Source organism: Ahaetulla prasina, chromosome 5 (genome assembly GCF_028640845.1).
Source record: "Ahaetulla prasina isolate Xishuangbanna chromosome 5, ASM2864084v1, whole genome shotgun sequence".
NCBI lineage: Eukaryota > Metazoa > Chordata > Lepidosauria > Squamata > Colubridae > Ahaetulla > Ahaetulla prasina.
Window position 1 is genome coordinate 138,009,687 of NC_080543.1, and position 21,836 is coordinate 138,031,522.

Here is a 21,836-nt window from a genome sequence, read left to right on the forward strand (position 1 = left end):
TTTAAAGTCAATATCGTGTCCTGTGGCTTTTCTTCCCTGGTCCAACACCTTAAAGATGTACATTAAAGAAGATGTAGCACGACCACGAACACGAAGCCAAACAACAGCAATGCAGCTCACCAGCTCAAATCCTCCTGCAACTCAGACTAATCTGAGCACAACCAAGCCCCCACCCAAACAGGACACACCCCCAGCCAATCAGAGCACAAACCCCCCCCATCCAGTCAGAGCACAGCCAAGCACCCACCCAATCAGTTCAAACCCCCACTAGCAGTTAAAAAGGAAGAAACAGCTGCAATCACACATTGCTCCCAGAAGCACGAAGCTGAAGCCTGAAGATGACGAATGAGACTTCGTCGAAACGTCGCCAAGACACTTTCAATTTTACGCGGGAGAAAACCCGAATAACCAAAGACCTACATATGTATATGTATATGTATATATATATATATATATATATATATATATATATATATATATATGTATATGTATATGTATATATATATATGTATATATATATATGTATATATATATATATATATATATATATATATATATATATAAACATATATGTAACATATTTCATGATATGTTTTTCTTTTTTTACTATGACAATGTTTATGTATACTGTTGTGACAAAATTAAATAAATAAAAATAAATAAAACCTTCAGAACACATTTTACCTTTTGGTGGCTTGTAGCCGGAAATCCTGCTCTATATCCTGGCTACTTCTACCCATATTCTGCCCCAGACAACTCTGGGGAGTCCACGCACTGAATAGTAGGAAGACAGAAGCTTGTTAAAGCTTAATTCCATCCTGGAGCAAAGGAGAAATTTCCTGACAAGAAGAACATTTAAGTCAATGGAGCGGCTTCCCTCCAGAAGTTGTGGGTGCTCCATCACTGGAATTTTCTAGAAAAGTTTGGACAGCCATTTGTCTGGAATGATATGAGGTCTGCCGCCTTGAGGAGGAGACTGGACTAGAGAACCTCCAAGATCCTTCCAGTCCTACATCTCTATTTGGGCTACTTTCGTTAGACAACCATTAGAGCACCAGGTTTTACTATCTAACAGTTCAAAAATAAGTTCGGAACAATCAGAAAAAGAGAAATAGCAATCAATCAGAATAGAGCTGGTCATAGGGACCTTCAAGGTCTTCTAGTCCAACCTCCTGCTTAAGCAGGAGACTCAGTAATGGGATTCAGCCAGTTCGCACCACTTCGGGAGAACCGGTTGTTAACTTTCTGAGCAGTTTGGCAAACTGGTTGTTGGAAGAAATCATTAGGGTAGAGAACCGGTTGTTAAATTACCTGAATCCCACCACTGAGGAGACTCTGTACCATTTCAGACAAGTGGCTTCTTAAAAGCCTCCAGTGATGAAGCACCCACAATTTCTGGAGGCAAGCTGTTCCACTGGTTAATTATTCTCGTTTTTAGGAAGTTCTCCTTAATTCCAGGTTGCTTCTGGAATTTTTATCCATTTTTTATTTTTTAAACTTTTTTGTCCTGCCTTCTGATGCTTTGGAGAATAATTTGATCCCCTCTTCTTGGTGACATCACCTCAAATACTGGAAGATGCTATCGTGTCTCCCCTGGTCCTTCTTTCTCTAGACTGGCCAAACCCAATTCCTGCAACCGTTCTTTCCATGTTTAAGTCTTCAGGCCTTTAATCATCTTGGTTGCTCTTCATTGCACTTTTTTCAAAGTCTCAACATTATTTTTGTAATGTGGCGACCAAAACTGGATGCAGTATTCCAGTTGTGGCCTAATATAAATAATAAATAATAATAAATAATATAAATAATGATCTGCCACTTGCTGATGACGTCTCTGTTCACCTCCTTCCTCATTTGCAGTATTTAGTGTATTTATATTGAAATGACACCTGTTATTGCTAAATAGATGCTTTTATCACTCTGCTAAACAAATAATTCCCTCAACACTGTCAGACTATTTACTAAATCTGCACTACTATTAAGCGTCTCATAGTTCCCATCACCAATCTCTTTCCACTTATGACTGTATGACTATAACTTGTTGCTGGCAATCCTTATGATTTATATTGATATATTGACCATCAATTGTGTTGTAAATGTTGTACCTTGATGAACGTATCTTTTCTTTTATGTACACTGAGAGCATATGCACCAAGACAAATTCCTTGTGTGTCCAATCACACTTGGCCAATAAAATTCTATTCTATTCTATTCTATAATCCGTCCCTAAACCATCTATATTTTTAATCTCTCTCGCTCTTTCCTGTCATTATGCATTTTTGATCTAAATTTCTGTTCTCTTTTGGCTTCTCTTTCTGTTCTAGTCACGAAGTTTACTTGATTAAATATGATCCGAGATTCAGGGTGAACAGATTGGTCACCGCAACGTAAAAAAAACAATTTAAACAATTTTCTTCAAGTGCTGAAAGTGTGAGAAAACTCACTTTATGCAAAACTTCCACAAAGCTGCATCTGAAACATTGACTTGAATTGTTCCTACTGAGCTTTTCTTTTTTTAAGGAATCCACAGCCCCATTAAATCCATTTATAACTTCTTGTAAAAATAACATTGATCTTCCCATCCATATTAATCTGTTTGAGAACAACCAGAAGAGCCGGGTGATGTAACTGATAGAAAGTCGGTTGATTTCTGGTAGATGGACCTCTAGATAGATGGCTGTATGTGAGATATTATTATATTATGTTATGTTATGTTATGTTATGTTATGTTATGTTATGTTATGTTATGTTATGTTATGTTATGTTATGTTATGTTATGTTATGTTATGTTATGTTATATTATATTATATTATAATATTATATTATTATGATACTATATTATATTATATTATATTATAATATTATATTATTATGATACTATATTATATTGTTTTATTTTATATTTCATTTTATTTATTTATAAAACTTTATAAATGTTATGCTATCAGTTTTAAATAGAGAGACTATAAATATAGGTTCTAATAAGGGTTATCTATTAATGCATTTTAAATCAAATTAATTTTACTCCTAAATCAACAAGGATATATCAGCAAGGATCTTATTTCTATTAAATTCTTTTGGTCTTTGACCTTTATAAATACACTGTACACAATCAGAAGTAAATACTGCAATTATGCTAACAGGAAAAAAATTCCATGGAGGACAGGAAAAACGTTAAAATTAACTTATTATGTTATTAGAAAGCAAACTGCTACTAGTTTTGTATTAAAAATGTATTAGTCCAATTAAATTAAACAGTTATTCAATTAAAAATATTTATTTTAATATATATCTAAGCCTAACATAGGTACATATTTTGTATATGTATATATTTGTATATTAAATGAAATAGGTTTTTTTTTAATAATATATGCACATATAAATGTTAAATGACATAGGCTTCATTATTAAGAAACCTATTTTATTTAACATTTAAACATTATTATAAATCAAAAATATTTTAAAGATATTACTTCTGAATACTATATACTTAATTACTACGTACACAGTTATAAAATTAGATCCCAAAATTCAAATATTTAATTTTTAGAAAAACTAATTGACATGAATTGTTTCATAGAATAATTTTAGAATGAATTATTTCATCAGATTGGCAAAATGACATCTCATTTGCTAAGGAAATACTAGCAATGTTATGAATTACAAATGGAATCCAAAGGATATATTTTCAGTAAAGGAAAGAATTTGGGAATATGGAACTATTAGTGATAAACATTCATATCTAGAAGAAAGATCAAGAGGTTTTTTTGTTGTACATTACTCAATATTCAGGAAAAGAATAATTGGAATAAAAAGAAATTGTTATATAAACTAAAGAGACAAAATAGTTATTACTCAATTGTATGACTGGAGTATATAACATACAAAATCTGACATAGTAAAAACAATACAGGAAAGTAATATTTGTATTAACAGAACAATTTGTGGTAGGAATATTTGGTAATGCATGTAAATTTATATGTTTCCTAATTGATGGCCTAGCCTTGAAATATTTTATTTACTTTATTTATTAAATTTATTTACCACTCATCTCACTACAAGATGCATCTGGTCAGAAAAATTTAACTATATTGTTATATAAATATGAGCATTAGATTTACCGCTTGTGTATAGTTCAAATGGACTACCCCAGCTGGGAAATAAATTTTACTAACCCAACAAAACTTGCTTTTCAATTAAATTCCCAATCATGTTTTGAGCGGAATAATATTGTTGATGAGCCAAATATATATTGCTTAAACCATGGGTGTGGTTTATGATTACAACCCTTCTGGTAGAGCACAAATCAGAATTTATGAAAAATTCTATAGCTGTGATGGCAAACGTGCCAGAGGTGGCACACAAGTCATTGCCCCAGTTCAGCTCCGCTGTGCGTGCGCACATGCCTTCCACCAGCCAGCTGGTCTTTGGGTCTCTGCCGCGCATGCGCAGGGCGCGTGCAGGGGGGCACGTGCATGGGGGGGGCTACGAGGGGGCCACGCAGACTTTGCATTTTGAGGGTTTGGGCGTGCGTGTTGGGCACTGGGTCCAGAGGAGGTTAGCCATCACTGTTCTATAGTATAAGTCTACGGTATAATAGTGATGATACCCAAAATGGACTTGGTTTATTCATGTTTTCCCCTTGCCAAAATGGACGAGTAATTTAAAAGGTGTATATTATAGGTATGTGTATATGCACAGGCAGACACAGTATATACACAAAACAATATATATTGTTTGAAACACCCAATCGCTTCCTTCAGTCGTTCTGCATCTCGTTTCCCTGCCCCTATCTCAAGATTAAAATAACCTTTGATGATCCCCAGGACAGATTCTTCTGGATAATGTAATTCTTCCACTTGATGACGTCAAACTCTAGACCAACCAGAGGTGAACTTCGGGTTTTGTGGATGAACTGAAGAGTCAAAAGTGTGAGACTGTAACCTGTCAGCAAACTAAAAAATAAAAAATAAAAATAAAACTCGGCAACAGCTGTGTGGTATCAACTTTGCTTGATGCTGTAGAGACCTGGAGCATTACGCACACTGACCAGAAAAACTTTGATGCATTTGCTAGCAGGTGGTTGGGAAAGATAATGCATAATGCCAAATGGCACGGCTGGTTTGAGACATCGAGTTCCAGGAGATAAAAGGGAAGGAGACGACCTACTTCTTATCAGGGGTGGAGCTGAGGTGGGCTACCAGGACTACACAGCCAGTTTTGACCGCACAACAACATCTTACGTCCTGCAACTGTAGTCTGGGCATCTAGAAAGCAAGCTATTAAGGAAGGGCATTAAAAACATCTGTCAACCCTGAAGCTGACCTGATTGAAGCCATTTTTGACCGCTTCTGGAGCTGAGGGATCGGTGAAAACCGCAGGAGACCTCAGAGTTGGTTTTCACCAGATATGTGCCAATATGATAATTCCAAATAAAAGTATTCTTTGAGGAATCTACATGCTTCGGAGTCAACCTTGGAAATTTTAAGACGTGTGACCTTCAACTTTCAGAATTCTCCAGCCAGCATGTTTCAACCTCCAGTCCCCACATCATCTCTTCTGCTCTTCTCTGCACTCTTTCCAGAAGCACAACATCTCTTTTTATATCTTGGGAACAAAACTGGATGCAATAATTTAATTGTGGTCTTGCCAAGGCACAATACTTGGTAAACTTAAGCTCTCCTTCAGCCAAAGGCTCCCCAATATTACCAATTCCATGTCTATGGAGATTCTCAATTATCCAGGTCATGGTTGTCTATCATCTATCTCCTCCAGTCTACAAGACAGTTCTTTCAGCACCTCCAAGAAGGCTCCACACTCATTTGCACCACTCAGATGATCCTGAGGACACAGAGAAACCTCCAGGTGGCCTCAACGACTCTCTAAAAGGATGCAAATGGCCAACTGTCTGCAAGGAATATCAATCCTGCCATTCTCCACCATCCAGTCAGAGCTGAAGAAGCTTCTTGGATGAGAAGAGAAACGTCTTAAAAGAAAAACAAGGAAGTCTTGAAAAAGCACCTTTGGGACAACCAATCCCAAACTAGCTGGGGAATTATGGGAGTTGAAGTCCAGAAGTCTTATAAGTTGCCAAGGTTGGAAATGCCTGTTCTTGAGAACTTCCTTGCAGGCCTGGGAAGGCGCTGTCCTCTTGAATCACTAATTTCCATCAACTGCGCTTCAAGACTGGTTTTCATTAGGATTTGGAGCACTTTGCACAAGGCGTCTTCTGGTTAATTGAGTGAAACTGGCCACTTTCGGGGAACCAGCAAGCATGAAAAGCTGGCCATGATCCAGAGCCCATCCACGGCTGTTAGTTGTCTATTGTCACGGTCTGTTTTTCGATCACAGTTGCCGAGGGAACAAAAAGCAGGTGTCTACTATTGTTCTGAGGTCTCGTTGCTGTGTTCAGTTGGCAAACGACTAACCATGGTGGAAACAGAATGCGGTTTGGCTTTTTAAAGTTCTCTCTAGAGCCTTAGATCACAGTTGCTGTCTGTTGTGTGCTCGGCACCGTTGCTTTTTCACACAATAAGCAGACACCGTGCGGTGTAAATTCCATTGATTTGGGTGAACCTAACATTCATGGGAAAATTACTACTGCTCTATCTAAACATTCTTCAATGTTTGGACTTCAAACATCCTTCAAGCATAGAAACCAAACACCAGAAAAAAACCTAGTGGTCCATATGCAGAAGAAGAGAGGAAAAAACTGAAAGGACCGTGAAAAAATGGTGGAGAATGATAGGTCAGTTGTACATTTGGATTGATATGAATTAGAATGATTTCTAATTCAAACAAATAATAATAATAATGATAAAATGGTAACGTTGCACAATTGCCACAAATACCACTCTTACAGTTCACTGTAAGAGTGACTAATAATTTATTGTAAGTTACCATTTAATGTTCATTTACCAGGGCATGTTTGTATCATAAAGAGATAGTATATAAAATAAGAATAGAATTACTAATAAAGGAGAATATTTGTAGCTCAGGGTTGACATGAGAGCTCCTTGGAGCTCTCTGAGTTTGGTTGTTTTCTTGCAGACATTTCATGACCCAACTGGGGAATATCATCAGTGCTAGAAAGGAATGGTGTTTGTGGAGGGAGGAGGACGAGGAGGAAGAGGAGGACTATAAGCTCCTTGGTGCTCTCTGAGCTTGCTTGTTTTCTTGCAGACTTGTTTTCTTACCCAATCAATGCTAGCACTGATGGTGTTACCTAGTTTGGGTAATGAAATGTCTTCAAGAAGACTAGAGTTACTTCAATGATTGAAGCAACATACAAATTGATAAAGGAATAAAGGAAATGTAACCCACAAATTAATTTAGGGGAGGTCTCATAAAATGCTGCAAATTGATGGATTTGAACATGGCACCTTCAACTCATCATGTTGGCATTTTCTTGCTTCTGTTTCTTTTCTAGGGCTTCTTCAAGATTCAAGGTCACCTACAGCAGAATTGTGAGGAGTTTATCCAATTTTTGTACCTTTTTAAAATCCAGTTAACATGGTCAGGAGTGGGGAGGTGCTCCTACAGAAGTGGTCCTTTTATGAAGCTTCTGTAAGACATTTCCCCCTCAGAAGCACAAGACACATTGAAGGTCCCAGCAACCTATTTTACATGAGATGGAGATCCAGAAGGTGTTAATTTAATCCCAAATAATCCCAGGCTTGTCTTGGTGGCTTTAACTGATTCAAAGCAGTCGTGCTGCCCTGTCCTCCAATTCATTTCTCACCCTTCTTCCGATCTTGAAAAATCCTTCACCTATCACCACTCTATCTAGTTTTAGGAATTCTCGGAGGTCTCAGAGCATTGGAATCAAGGTGTGTCAAGCCAAGTCTTTGAGCATCGATGTGATCTGACTGTTTTTCGTGGAAACAGAAGCGAGGCCATTGCTGACCATTCCTGCTGCTACATTTCAATCTGGGGAAAAGAAGAGAGCGTCACAAAAACTCAAAATGGCGGCCCCAGTGACATGATTGAATCCCTGACTATTTTTAATGTTTGCCATCTTGACTTGATTTCCTGTGTTTTAATCTCTAATTGTTTCACCAAGAACATATGCTGAGCTTTTGTCTTCCATTCACGTTTCTTCTGTTGACAGTTAATCGCCTGCCAAAACCCAGCGAAATATTTTAATTCAATATATATGATTCCCAGGAATAATTGTCTGGATAATTTAATAAGATTTTCTTTTTAACACTTTGGCCTTACAAGAAAGAAAAATACTCTTGGAGCCCTAGATCAGACAGAAGACCATGAAACTTTCTGGGAACCAACATGCTAAGCAGCAGAAAAAGACAAAAAGTCCCTTTTTCTCTCACATGCTCCCTTTCAGTTGTCTAAATGACTTTCAATAGTTGTTGCTTCAGTGTTTGTTGGTGCAGAACTTCTGCTCAGGGGTTGACCAGTCTTTTAGTCTCAAGACTCTGATGGCCTGAAGGGGTTCATCTTATGCAGAGGTCTTCAAACTTGGCACCTTTAAGACTTGTGGACTTCAACTCCCAGAATCAATCAATCAATCAATCAATCAATCAATTAATTTTGTCACACAGTATATATAAGCATAAGCATGAAATAATTATACAATATATAAGCATATATATGAGTATGAGTATGTAATAACTATATTAATTGGATGTAATGAAAGGAAACAATAGGACAGAAACGGTAGGCACTTTTGTGCTCTTATGCATGCCCCTTACAGACCTCTTAGAAATGGGGTGAGGTCAATGGTAGATAGTTTTTGGTTGAAGCTTTGGGGATTTTGGGAAGAGACCACAGAGTCAGGTAGTTTATTCCAAGCATTAACAACTCTGTTACTGAAGTCATATTTTCTGCAATCAAGAATGGAGCGGTTAACATTAAGCTTAAATCTATTGTGTGCTTGTGTATTGTTGCAATTGAAGCTGAAGTAGTCTTTGACAGGAAGGACATTGTAATAGATGATTCTATGAGTTAAACTCAGGTCATGTTGAAGACGGCGTAGTTCTAAATTTTCTAAACCCAGGATTTCAAGTCATTTCAAATTCTCCAGCCAGCTATGCTTCTGATCTAATGAAGACCTCTGATCTAATGTCAGAGTGGCCCTAGTCAAAACTCTTTGTGTTCCTCTTGTATGGAGGACTTAGACCAGGGGTCGGCAACTTAAACACTCAAAGATCCACAAAGGTCTTAACTGGAAGCTCCGACTTAATTCTGGAGCTGACCAGAAGTCCAGTTCCCCCACCAGAGTCTCCTCCTAGCGCGCCATCCTTTTTCCTCTACCTGTCCTAATTGAAAGCTCTATCAATTGTGGAGCCGACCAGCAACAGGGAGCCACAGCAGAGGGATGAAAGAGCCACATGCGGCTCCAGAGCCAACGGGTTCCTGACCCCTGACTTAGACTAATAGTAATAGTAACTGAGTCTTTTCCCACAGTAGATGCAGTCTTTGAAAATTATCAATTATCTTAGAAAATAATAACAGGTACCATTTGTTAGAACATAGAACATCGGATTGGAAGGGGCCTTGGAGATCTTCTAGTCCAACCCTTTTCTCAAGAGGAGACACCATACCATTTCAGACAAATGCCTGTCCAGTCTCTTCTTGAAAACCTCCAGGAATGGGGCACACATTTTTTGAATGCAAGTCTTTCCACTGGTTGATTGTTCTCACTGTCAGGAAATTCCTCCTGAGTTCTACGTTGCTTCTCTCCTTGGTTAATTTCCATCCATTGTTGATAGACTCAAGGAGAAGATGAGAAGGTGGCTTCATTGCATCTGCACCCAGTTGACTCCATCTACTGCCTATTGATCTCAGACCCATAACAGCGAAGAGATTTGTCTATGGAGATTTTCAGTCATCCAGGTCATGGTTGTCTCAAAGGTGCTTTTTCAAAGGGCAACTGGACTTTCTTTGGTGTTTTTTTCTTGAAGACACTTCCCTTCTCATCCAAGAAGCTTCTTCAGCTCTGACAACTTCCATTCCCCACCATCCCTGTCAAAGCTGAAGAAGCTTCTTGGATGAGAAGCGAAATGTCTTCAAGTTGCCTTTTGAAAAAGGACCTTTGGGAGCGCAAAGAGAATTCTTCCCTTCCAGCTTCTCTGAGTGTTCATTTTACTTTGTTTAAAGGGCCGGGATAGCTCAGGCTGTTAGAAGCCTGTTATTAGAACACAGCAAGCCTGCAATTACTGCAGGTTCAAGCCCGGCCCAAGGTTGACTCAGCCTTCCATCCTTTATAAGGTAGGTAAAATGAGGACCCAGATTGTTGGGGGGGCAATAAGTTGACTTTGTAAATATACAAATAGAATGAGACTATTGCCTTATACACTGTAAGCCGCCTTGAGTCTTCAGAAAAGGGCGGGATATAAATGTAAATAAATAAAAAAAATTCTTCCATTAGATATTCCCATTTTAAGGAGTGAAATTGGACCAGCTGCTGAAATGGCAAAAAACATTTGCATTACAAATTTAACATCAAATGTTGAATTGCTTGTTAAGGATAAGTTAATACCTTATATATATATTTGCTCATGAGCAGATTTTTTACTAAAAAAAAAAATTACCGGCAACTTTCTACCCATGTAGACACAGGCACACCGTTCTGAATAAATGAAATGTATATAAATATGGTCTTCTTTAATATGTTATGAATGCCATTAAATAGGTTTAATGTTACTTAGAAATGTGTTCCTGTATATTAAAGAACAGACGTTAAATACTCATTTTTCATAGTTAAACACTCAAAAGTTTTAGTTTAGGCTATCAGATCTGAGTTATTCTGGACTGAAGCAACCCTAGAAACATGTTAAGAATGGAATGAATGAATGAATGAATGAATGAATGAATGAATGAATATCTCGTTTGATTTCTGGAGGGTTAAATTTTTGTTATCTCTTTGCTACCATCTAACAGTGTTTGGGATTGCTGCAGATCTGATATGGAATTCTAATTCTCAGAGTAGGAACAATACTCATAAGTTATCAGGTTTCCCTAAGCTTGTCCCTTGCTAGTTTTTGCTTTTTTTTCACCCCTCAAGCCATCCATTTTATTTTATTTCATTTTATTTTGATGCACATCTGAAATGTAAGAATTGGAATGAGAGACCCAACCAATGCCACAGAGCCCCTACATCAGTGGTGGGATTCAAATAATTTAACAACCGATTCTCTGCCCTAATGACCAGCTGGGTAGGCGTGGCTTGTGGTCATTGTGATCGTGTGGGCGTGGCCAATTCTATGTCACTTAGGTCGATGGACGCTTTGCCTTAGCTGTTACAATGTAATAGGGGTTAACCAGAGAGGCAGTTTCTGTAAACAGGGCAATAAAGATTAGGCTAGAAACAACACCAGAATGTTTCCTTCCTGCCTTCCTTACAGGATTAGCCCTGGAAAGTGGAAAAAAACCAAATGAGATTTCTTCCAACAACCGGTTCTCCAAACTGCTTAGAAAGATAACAACCGGTTCTCCCAAATAGGTGCGAACTGGCTGAATCCCACCACTGCCCTACATCCCCAGTGTTCAAATTATTTGAGAATCCTTTTTTGGCAGCTCTCTTTCTAGAATAGCTTATTTTGTTGCCTATGTCCTCCGCCCCATGATCTGGACCACCCAAGTGTGAGTTCGTGGAATCATTGAATTGTGGTGTTGGAAGAAATTGCAAGATTGATCTATTCCAGAAAGCTGCAACGGGTAGCAAAAACCAGTAGGACCATTGTCAAGAGGTGGAGATCCACCTTTTTAAAACCCCTCATAAATGGGCAACCCGAAACGTCTGCTCCTACAGATCTTTTGAAAGATTCGCCTTGTATTTCAACATGTAACTGCCACTTAGAACCATTTTTTGTATTCCTAGATCTGTGGCAATGAAAAACAGTTCCTGAACATCTTCTTTCCATCACTCACATAAACCAACTTTCTTTGTTTCTCTCCCTGCAACATTCTGCCTACATTCAGAAGACATTTGTAAGTCTGCATCCATATTTACCCTCCACTATGCTGTCTTTGAAAGAAATGTTGTTTGTGACAATAAGCTACCGAATTTAGGGTTAGATAGGGCCCTCTGCCCTACCTAGAGGTCAAAAAAATCAAGATGGAGTCCATGACCCCATAATTGAAGCCCTGAGCCTTTTTAATGTACAGTAGTGGCCAAACTTGTGGAAACCTTTTGGGGAAAGTGTATTTTTGAGTATTGATGGCTAATAACCACCACTTTTTTGGGGGGGAGTTTCAAGATAATCCTATTCCACTGCTAGAATGGCCTGGGAACAGCCCAGACCTTCACCCAATGGAAAATCTCTGGACCCAACTAAAGAAACTTGTTAGTCAGAAGCAACCCAGCAATAAAACCCAGTTAATAGAAGCCATCATTCAATCTTGGTTTCACATTAGAACAGCTGCAGAACTAAAAGACTTGGTTTACTCCATGGGAAGATGTTGTAAGGTCATCATTCATGCTAAAGGTTACCCAACTAAGTATTAACTGAAATGGGGATAATTTTTGTATATCTCATTTTTTCTGCGTGTTTCACTTTTCTTCTTTATATTCTGCTATTCTAATAGCAAATCCTTCATAAAAGCTATTGGATTACATTCTTGATTAAGTTATCTTTCCATTGATATATAATTTTATGGTATTACTGCAAAAAAAAGTGGTGTTATTAGCTAGTTTTAGAAAATACACTTTTCCTCCAAAAGGTTTCCACAATTTTGGCCACTACTGTAGTGACACAAATAAAAATTGGGCAGTTCAATCATGTGACTATTCAATCGTGGCTGCTACCTTAACTTTTCGGCCCTTCCTTGAGGTTGATATCTCAGGTTGATCTCTTTTTCTAGATGCTTGAGAAGGTTGATGGAAACAACATGAAGAAGAATAAATTATGGATCACCCTTAACCAAGAAGTTGGTTCCAGCTTGCGAGAGACACTGGATTTGGCAAACCTAAAAAAGTACAAATTGTGCTGGTGGAAAAGGAAAAGCCATGTTCCTTCATGGAAAGTTCTAGAAGTACAGTAACCAACCCTGGGAGTCAGTAAAGACAACTTCCAAGAAGGATTGGCAACATTTTCGCCCTTCTAAATGGAGGCCTTGGGAGGTCTAACAACATAACTCAAAATGACATGTTCCTAAGCCTTATTAGGTCTCCAAATAAATAAATATAAATGAGAGAGAAGTTATGTCTGCGCAGTATATTTCTTGCTTCTGTAATCAGAAACAGAATTTTCTGTTAAAAAGAAAAAAGAAAACAAGAAATGTTTGGTTTCTCTCTCTCTCTCTCTCTCTCTCTCTCTCTCTCTCTCTCTCTCTCTCTCTCTCTCTCTCTCTTTTAAAAAAGACAAGTTCAATTCATAAGACTTTACATAAGTCTTTTATGAAGGATATTTTCCCGCTTCCAAGTTTTTAAAGAACCCTTGGGAGAAATGTGGAAACTCTCATCAAATTCAGCAACTCTTCATCAGGAGAGCTTAACCAAATCAACCTCATCTAGATTTAAGGCAATCTGATATTTTAAAAATTAAAGTAGCTATAAGACTACAATGAGAATAGCTGTAACACTTTTGTCCTGAAGTACCTATTCCTAGGCTAAAGCATATAATGAACGGTTGCAGGAACTGGGTATGTCTAGTTTAATAAAAAGAAGGACTAGGGGAGACATGATAGCAGTGTTCCGATATCTCAGAGGCTTCCCCAAAGAAGCGGGAGTCAAGCTATTCTCCAAAGCACCTGAGGGTAGAACAAGAAGCAATGGGTGGAAACTAATCAAGGAGAGAAGCAACTTAGAATTAAGGAGGAATTTCCTGACAGTTAGAACAATCAACAGTGGAACAGCTTGCCACCGGAAGTTTTTTAAAAAGAGATTGGACGGCCACCTGTCAGAAATGGCATAGGTCTCCTGCTTGAGCAGGGGGTTGGACTAGAAGACCTCCAAGGTCCCTTCCAACTCTGTTATTCTGTTCTGTTCTGGTAAGGACATGGATGATGGCCATCAGACCTTCTCTCCCTGATATGGTGGGATTATACTGATTGAAATTGATTGACAGCGAAGACCTTTCAGCAACCGTTTCTAATTTATCATCCTGCTTCCCCACGCCCCATTGTCAATTGAGCATCTTCCTCTGCTCTCGCGTTTCAGCCATGGGCTTAGAAGCCCCTCCCCTTTTTGCACTGGGGCAGCCTCTTCCACCATAGAATGTATAAGAAGAGAAATGGAAGACAGGTGGGGGGGAGGTCTAGTGGCTTACTCGCATGCTCTATGATAGGAGGAAGGGGCCTTTAGCGGCGTAGCTCTTTCTCCTGGTTTAATCCTGATCGATTCCTTCATCAGCCACTCCTCAAAGCATCATCGATGGCCTGAAGAGGTTGCAACCTCATCCTAACAGTTCCTCACCTCAGTTTTGCAAACTAACGGTTGACCCCTTGGCCAAGAAGACAACAAGCCTTAACCGACACATCACATGGCTTGATTTTCTGGAAAGGACAAATGAGGAAGAACGCTGATGCTTTTAAGCAAGAGGTCAGCGTAAACAGAAAGTTCCACAAAGTCCTGAGTTGATTTATATTAGAGGATTGAAGCTGAGAGCCGCAGGGATACATTTGAAGAATACACACCCTTTGAAAGGATGGTGCCGCCTATTTATCTGGGATCGGCCCAGACCTTTGGCCTCAGGGCCCTGGACATGATCACAGCTCCAGGGAATCTGACATTGAAGCAAGCCAGTTGCACAGCGTGAGGCCTGTGGGGCATCAGGAGAGATCTGTGGCTCTGATCAAGGGAATGGGAAACTCTATAGCAACCGGGGGAGTGAGATCGACAGAATAATAGAGTCAGAAGGGACCTTGGAGGTCTTCTAGTCCAACCCCCTGCTCAAGCAGGAGACCCGACCTAGACCATTCCAGACAAACGGCTGTCCAATCTTTGCTTAAACACCTCCAGTGTCGGAGCGCTCACAACTTCTAAAGGCAAATTGTTCTACTGATTAACAGAATAACAGAGCTGGAAGGGACCTTGGAGGTCTTCTAGTCCAACCCCCTGCTCAAGCAGGAGATCCTAGACCGTTTCAGACAAGAGGCAGTCCAATCTCTTCTTGAAAACCTCCAGTGATGGAAATCTGTAGAGATTCTCAGTCCTCCAGGTCAGGGTTGTCCCAAAGAGGCTTTTTCAGGTGGCAACTGGACTTTCTTGTTTTTTCCTTTTGAAGACGTTTCGCTTCTCATCCAAGAAGCTTCTTGGATGAACGGATTTCCAGAGGGAAAAATTGCAGACTACAAGAACCATTTGCACCACTCGGGTGACCCTGAGGACACAGATGAACCTCCAAGTGCTTCAACGACCCTCTAAAAAGATGCAAATGACCAGCTGTCTGCAAGGAATATCAATCCTTCCCTTCCCCTGTCAATGCTGAAGAAGCTCCTTGGATGAGAGGCGAAACATCTTCAAAAGAAAAAAAACAAGAAAGTCCAGTTGCCTTCTAAAAAAGGCATCTTTGGGACTCCAGTGATGGAGCACCCACAACTTCTGGTGGCAAGTTGTTCCACTGATTAATAGTTCTTTCCGTCGAGAAATTTCTCCTTGGTTCTAGGTTGCTTCTCTCCTTGCTTGCTTCTTGTCCTGCCTTCTGGTGCTTTGCAAGATTCCTTCTTTGCTGGTTGGAAAATTGTCCCCCACCATCACCAGTGGGAAACGCACACGGCTCTCCCTCCCACTCCTGAACAGCAGGTGGAAATGTCCTGGAATGGATTCTGTTTATCTAATTTTTGTCATTTCTGGTATGTTGCATGAGGCACTGTGGTGAGAAGGCAACATTCATGGGCACCTATTGGACAGCTTCAAATTGGAATAGAGCAGGGCTCTCCAACCTTGGCAACTTTAAGCCCGGTGGACTTCAACTCCCAGAAGCTTTGCTGGCTGGGGGATTCTGGGAGTTGAAGTCCACCGGGCTTAAAGTTGCCAAGGTTGGAGACCCCTGGAATAGAGCATTTAATTGACCCGAATTGCACTATTCTTCTGTTTCAGCTTTTTCCTAACCTGAAGACATCAAGGTTTCCATGGGAAATACTATTCTTGCAGGAAAGTCCTCAACTTACGACCACAATTGAACCCAACATTTCCGTTGCTAAGCGAGACCCTTGTTAAATGGAGTTTTGCCCCGTTTTAATGACCTTCCTTGCCAGAGTTGTTAAGTGAATCATTGCATTTGTTTAAGTTCGTCACACGGCTGTAAAACGAATCCGGGCTTCCCCGTTGACTTTGCTTGTCAGAAGGTCGCAAAAGGCGGTCACGTGACCCCGGGACACGCTGCGACCGTCACAAAGACGAATCAGTTGCCGAGCGTCTGAATTTTGATCACGTGACCAACGGTCTCAAGTGTGAAAAATGGTCCTAAGTCACTTTTGTCAGTGCTGTTCAAACAGTCGTAAGTCGAGGCTCCACGTGTCTTCTGTTTTCCGGAAACACAGAAAGGCGATTCTCACAAACGTATTTTTATGCCTTGGTAACTTTTCCTGAAGGAATCTTAGTTCTACACAGTTTGGCAATATATGTTTTACGCTTACCAAGCCACACTATTGATTCAAGTCAGAAAACATGGAGACTGGCGATTCGGCAGCCAGAGTGACGCTGTTCAAATTTCACGGTGGAATTCCTTTATGGAATTACAAATGGATTTTCAAGAAACATGAAACTGTTCTAAGAGCAGTTGCCTGATTCTCTTTCAGTTACAGCCAAGTTCTTCATTGTGCAATATTAGCTACAAATCTGATCGATTCCTAGGAGGAATGGGAAAGGAATGACTCAGCTAAGGCAAGAAGGGAAACGCAAAACAATGGATGGCAAAAGACACCATAGCCAAAGCCAGGAGTTTCTTCCAACTTCCAACTTCCTTCTAGTCCTTTTTATTTCTGAGCGTTCAGTCAACACATTTAAACATCTATTCCTATTTCTTTTATAACCGCGAACGTTACAAACACCCTCTTTGTTCAGCTAACAAAAATTAAGGTGTTTTTTTTTAGGGGTAGAGTTTCCATTGGTCAGGAACCGAGAATAATAGGTAATCCTCGACTTACGATTACAATTGAAATCAGAGTTTTGGTTCCTAAGCAAGACGCTTTTTAAGCAAGTCACGCCCAATTTTACAAAAAAAATTTTTTTTTTGCCATCGTTGTTAAGTGAATCACTGAAGTTAAGTGAAATCAGAGTAACAGAATAACAGAGTTGGAAGGGACCTTGGAGGTCTTCTAGTCCAGGGGTCTCCAACCTTGGTCCCTTTAAGACTTGTGGACTTCAATTCCCAGAGTCCCTCAGCCAGCAAAGCTGGCTGAGGAACTCTGGGAGTTGAAGTCCACAAGTCTTAAAGGGACCAAGGTTGGAGACTCCTGTTCTAGTCCAACCCTCTTCTCAAACACAAAACTCTATACCATTCTGGACAAACAGCTGTCCGATCTCTTCTTAAAAGCCTCCTGTTGTGTCTGCGCCCCTGAGCCAGCCCTCCTGCCAGAAAGTGACTTGGACAGTGAGTGGGAAGGGCCGTCAGGACTTACCTCGGGAGAACCGGCTCCCCTGGCTCAGCTCCAGGAGCCAGAAGCAGGCCAGGTTGAAGAAATAATGAGGCCTCCATCCCCTGACTCTTCCCCCCCACCAGGCCACGCCTGCAGACCCAGCTGACAGCAATCAGGCTTTGTTGAATCTTAGGTTTCGTAGGCAGGAGAGGCAAGAACAACAGAAGCAGGGGTGGGGCAGGCCTAGGAAGTGCTGAGTCATGGAGCCACACCCCACAGGATATAAAGGCAGCCAGAGCTGCTGTGTCTCTTTGTAACAGGCAAATCCACTGATTGACTAGAGCTGAAGTTTGTGACTCACCAGCGTCGTGGAAGATAACGAGGGCTCTTGGCAGACGCTGGCTCTTTTGCCACCAGAGCTGATAGTGCCGGCTAATTAAGCCATCATTCGGATGGAGGCGAAGGAGGGCAGAACACCTTCAGTGTTGGAGTACCCACAACTTCTGGAGGCAAATTGTGTGGTTGTTAAGTGAACCTGGCTTCCCCCATTGACTTCGCTTGTTGGGAGACAGCTGGGAAGAGGAGAGGTGGTGGAATTCTGCAACCACCATAGCTACAGGCAAATTTCCCAGGGCCCAAATTTTGATCACAGGATCTGCGGGGATGCTTGAAGGTGATATATAGGAGGAATGGTTGTAAACCTTTTTTTTTTCCCCAGGGCTGCTGTAACTTCAGATGGTCCTTGGAGAAAGGTTGTGACCTGTACACAGTTTAGACACAAATCAAGTCAATTTTTTCAGCCTTAACCAGACCAAGAGATGTGTAGGAGAAATGAGAGCTCCTTCACCTTCTCTTCTCACAAGCTTTCCCTCAAGGAGTTTCCCTCAAAGCTTTCTCAGATGTAACTGAGAAAATGGGGGGGAAAATAAAATAAAATAAAAGGATAATCCAAACAGAAATTAAAACCCTGGTTTGGGGAGGGGAGAAACGAAGGAAAACAGAAAGGATTTCAAAGGCTTATTAAGCTCCAAACCTGGCAGCGGATTTATTTTCCGTGGAAGTAGGTTGGGGACATATTTCTCAGCTCAGGAAAGTAATGAATGGGGTTTGGTTTCCATCCATGGATTGATGCCCTTCCTTCAGTTCTTAATGCAGCTCAAGTATTCGGGATGTGGTGAAGCCCCCGCACGGAATGAATGGTCTTCCAATGAACGCCAAGGAGCAAAGGGCATTTTATGTTAAGTTATATCGTAGGTGGTGCCCGCTTCCTCCACCTCTTAGCTAGCATGCGGAGACTCAACCCAGGTTGATATCATGGTTGCCCTCCTACCCGTGTCAGGAGGACCACAAGCAAAAGTTATTTTCTCTTCTGTGGAATTGGAGCTTCGTGTTCAGAAGAGCTCCGGGCTAGGAAAAAGCTGTGTTCTTCCACAGAGCCCTCAAATTCACAGGTCTCTGGGAGAGAAACAGACATAGACCATCCAGAGGGATGAGAAGATCTACCTACCTACCTATCTACCTACCTACCTACCTACCAATCATCTCTCTGTCTGTCTGTTTGTCTACCTACTTACCTACCAACCTATCATGTCTATCTATCTATCTATCTATCTATCTATCTATCTATCTATCTATCTATCTATCTATCTATCTCCCTACCTACCTCCTACCTATCAATCATCTGTCTGTCTGTCTGTCTACCTATCATGTCTGTCTGTCTGTCTGTCTATCTCTCTATCTACCAACCTACCTATCAATCACCTGTCTGTCTATCTGTCTACCTACCTACCTACCTATCAATCATCTGCGTCTGTCTATCTACTTACCTACCTACCAATCATCTATTTATCTGTCTGTCTTTGTCTACCTACGTACCTACCATGTCTGTCTGTCTGTCTGTCTGTCTATCTATCTATCTATCTATCTATCTATCTATCTATCTATCTATCTACCTATCAATCATATGTCTATCTATCTATCTGTCTGTCTGTCTATCTATTTATTTACCTACCTACCTACCTACCTACCTACCTACCTATCATCTATCTGTCTGTCTGCCTGTTTGTCTACCTATCTATCTGCCTATCATGTCTGTCTGTCTATCTGTCTGGTCTGTCTATCTACTTACTTACCTACCTACCTACCTATCAATCATCTGTCTATCTGTCTGTGTCTGTTTGTCTACCTGTCATGTCTGTCTGTCTATCTACCTACCTACCTACCTACCTACCTACCTACGTATCATCTCTCTATCTAGCTGTCTGTCTGTCTGTCTGTCTATCTATTTATCTTTCTATCTATCTATATCTATCATCCATCTATCATCCATCTATCTATCATCTATCTACCTATAATATGATTTTATGATTGATTTTATGATTTATTTATTTATTTATTTACCTACCTACCTATCAATCACCTGTCTGTCTATCTATTTATTTACCTACCTACCTACCTACGTATCATCTGTCTGTCTATCTCTCTATCTACCAACCTACCTATCAATCATCTGTCTATCTACCTATCAATCATCTGTCTATCTACTTACTTACCTACCTACCAATCATCTATTTATCTGTCTGTCTACCTATCAATCATATGTCTATCTATTTATTTACCTACCTACCAATCATCTATTTATCTTTCTATCTATCTATCATCCATCTATCTATCTACCTATCAATCATCTGTCTGTCTTTGTCTACCTGTCATGTCTGTCTGTCTATCTAGCTGTCTGTCTGTCTGTCTATCTGTCTGGTCTGTCTATCTGTCTGTCTATCTAGCTGTCTGTCTGTCTATCTACCTACCTATCAATCACCTGTCTGTCTATCTGTCTGTCTGCCTGTTTGTCTACCTACCTACGTATCATCTGTCTGTCTACCTACCTATCAATCACCTGTCTGTCTATCTAGCTGTCTGTCTGTCTGTCTACCTACCTACGTATCATCTGTCTATCTAGCTGTCTGTCTGTCTACCTATCAATCACCTGTCTGTCTACCTATCAATCATCTGCGTCTGTCTATCTATTTATCTGTCTGTCTACCTACCTATCAATCACCTGTCTGTCTACCTACCTACGTATCATCTGTCTGTCTGTCTGTCTATCTGTCTACCTACCTACGTATCATCTGTCTATCTATCTATAATATGATTTTATGATTTATTTATTTATTTACCTACCTACGTATCATCTGTCTGTCTGTCTACCTATCAATCATATGTCTATCTATTTATCTTTCTATCTATCTATAATATGATTTTATGATTGATTTTATGATTTATTTATTTACCTACCTACCTATCATCTATCTATCATCTATCTGTCTGTCTATCTCTCTATCTACCAACCTACCTATCAATCATCTGCGTCTGTCTATCTATTTATCTGTCTGTGTCTGTTTGTCTACCTATCAATCATCTGTCTGTCTGCCTGTTTGTCTACCTATCAATCATATGTCTATCTATTTATTTACCTACCTACCTCCTACCTATCAATCATATGTCTATCTATTTATTTACCTACCTACCTATCATGTCTGTCTGTCTACCTACCTACCTATCAATCACCTGTCTGTCTACCTATCAATCATCTGCGTCTGTCTATCTACCTATCAATCATCTGCGTCTGTCTATCTATCTGTCTGTCTACCTATCAATCATCTGTCTATCTGTCTGGTCTGTCTATCTATCTACCTATCAATCATATGTCTATCTATTTATCTGTCTGTCTGTCTATCTAGCTGTCTGTCTGTCTACCTACCTACCTCCTACCTATCATGTCTGTCTGTCTACCTATCATGTCTGTCTGTCTACCTATCATGTCTGTCTGTCTACCTACCTACCTACGTATCATCTGTCTGTCTACCTATCAATCATATGTCTATCTATTTATCTGTCTGTGTCTGTTTGTCTACCTATCATGTCTGTCTGTCTACCTACCTACCTATCAATCACCTGTCTGTCTATCTACCTACCTACCTATCAATCATATGTCTATCTATCTATCATCTATCATCTATCTATCATCTATCTATCTATCTATCTACCTACCTACCTACCTGCCTGTCTGTCTGTCTGTCTGTCTGTCTGTCTGTCTGTCTATCTATCTATCTACCTATGTATCTATCTATCTATCTATCTATCTATCTATCTATCTATCTATCTATCTATCACCTGTCTGTCTTTGTCTACCTCGTACCTACCATGTCTGTCTGTCTGTCTGTCTGTCTTTGTCTACCTCGTACCTACCATGTCTGTCTGTCTATCTACCTAAATAAGTGTGTTTTAAGCCCATGACGGAAGGTTCGGAGGTCCGGAAGTTGACGAAGTCCTGGGGGGAGTTCGTTCCAGAGGGT

At 40.1% G+C, this 21,836-nt stretch overlaps 1 long non-coding RNA gene across 2 annotated transcripts in view; it reads left to right on the plus strand.

Moving 5' to 3' along the window:
- LOC131199111 (uncharacterized) overlaps positions 1 to 13,151 on the plus strand; it is a 31,882-nt gene extending 18,731 nt beyond the window's left edge. For both annotated transcript variants that reach the window (XR_009155259.1, XR_009155260.1), the window contains exons 2-3: positions 11,840 to 11,949; positions 12,823 to 13,151. This is a non-coding gene — a long non-coding RNA (uncharacterized LOC131199111). The remainder of the gene's footprint in view (positions 1 to 11,839; positions 11,950 to 12,822) is intronic.
- The last annotated feature ends 8,685 nt before the right edge of the window (positions 13,152 to 21,836 follow it).